Consider the following 1,777-nt stretch of genomic DNA (forward strand, 5'->3'; position numbering starts at 1 on the left):
CCGTCCTGTCTCCCCGCCCAGAGCCGCCCATGAGGATCGTCAGCTCTAACGAGGACGCCGCCCACACCTACCTGGCCTCGGAGCGCGTGGTGCTGGTGTGCGAGCTGTCCCGTGCCAACGGCCCGGTGCAGTGGTACAAGGACGGGGTGGAGGTGGAGGAGGGCGAGCACCTGCTCCTGGAGCACGAGGGGCCCCATCGCAGGCTCGTCATCCCCTCGGCCCGGCCGCAGGACACGGGGGAGTTTGTATGTGACGCGGGCGGCGACTCCGTCTTCTACAACATCTCGGTGACAGGTCAGTGGATCCCAGTTCACTGGCACAGGTGCTGTGGGTCTCTGTCCGTCTGTCTGAGGGGTTTCTATAGCTCTGTCGTTGCAGTGTCCACACGCTCAGCCCCTTTGCCCTCTGTCCCTTGGTCTGTCCAGCTCTTTCCCCTCTTTGCGCTTTGTTGTTCTGCTCTCATCCTCCCTAGACACAGCATCTCTTGTCCTCACTCCCCTCCTGTTCCATCCGAAAGCTCCTAGTCACACACACGCATTCCCTCCCCATCAGCTGTCTTCTGCTGCAGCTTCACTATCTGGGAGCTGAGATTAGCTGGAGGGGCCCATCAGGAGCGGGTGAGGCTGGGGATTCGGGGCCTGGGCTTGCCAGCTCTGCTCACACTGAGAGAGATCACTGGAGGGAAAACATTTTATTGCTCTTTGCTCTGATTTACTCCATTGCTATTAGTCGGACCTCTGGGACTTGCAATCCCTCCTCTCCAGCCAGCGGTTAACAGAGCGCTGTGTGGTGAGGGGACTGGGCTGGGGTCTTGCTTCTGTACAGGGAGGTGATGGGAGCCTGCTGCCCTTTGTAAGATAAGCAGAGGGTGGTCTGGCCACGCAGTGGATGGGGGACCAGTGAGAAAGGACCAGCTGGTGCCTTCGGTGACTCAGTAGATTGTGCTGGTTAGGTCCTATGACGGTGTCCCCGGAATAGATATGTGGACAGAGTTGGCAACGGGGCCATTTAAGGATCTGGGGCAAAATCTGTCAAGGACAGTACTTGGTCCTGCTGTGAAGGCAATGGATTCAATGATCTTCCAAGGTCCGTTCTAGTTCTATTTTATTTATTTGGTAACCCTCAGTGGGGTCAGAGGGTAATGGCCTGTAGAATGTGGTGTTAGAGAGTTGTCTAGCAGCCTCTCGTTCATATTCCAACCTATTCATGATGGTGACAGCACCTCCTTTGTCAGCCTTTTAAACCAGTAGGAGAACACTTCAATCTCCCTGGTCACTCAATAACAGACCTAAAAGTGGCAATTCTTCAACAAAAAAACTTCAAAAACAGACTCCAATGTGAAACTGCAGAACTGGAATTAATTTGCAAACTGGACACCATCACATTAGGCCTGAATAAAGACTGGGGGTGGTTGTGTCATTACAAAACCTAAACCTAATTTCCCCAATACTAATTTCCCCCCTACTGTTACTCACACCTTCTTGTCAACTGTTTGAAATGGGCCACTTTCATTACCACTACAAAAGTTATTTTTCCTCCCTGGGTATCCTACTGTTAATTGAATTGTCTCGTTAGACTGACCTCTGACTTGGTAAGTCAACTCCCATCTTCGGTTCTAAAACACAAAGCACAGGCTGATCACTAGTGGGTGTCCCAGCCAAATTCCACAGGGAGCAGGAGGAGCAGCTCCTTGCACTCCTATGGGTAACGTCAGGGCCGGCTCCAGGCACCAGGCACCCAAGCTGGTGCTTGGGGCGGCACCTGGAGGGGGGCGGCG

General features: G+C 53.8%; 1 protein-coding gene across 1 annotated transcript in view; it reads left to right on the forward strand.

Moving 5' to 3' along the window:
- Nucleotides 1-1,777, forward strand: part of OBSL1 (obscurin like 1) — a 49,963-nt gene that overhangs the window by 13,409 nt on the left and 34,777 nt on the right. The gene's annotated exons all lie outside the window — the stretch shown is intronic.

This window comes from Terrapene carolina, unplaced genomic scaffold, assembly GCF_002925995.2.
Source record: "Terrapene carolina triunguis isolate 2854851 unplaced genomic scaffold, T_m_triunguis-2.0 Scaffold243, whole genome shotgun sequence".
Classification (NCBI taxonomy): domain Eukaryota; kingdom Metazoa; phylum Chordata; order Testudines; family Emydidae; genus Terrapene; species Terrapene triunguis.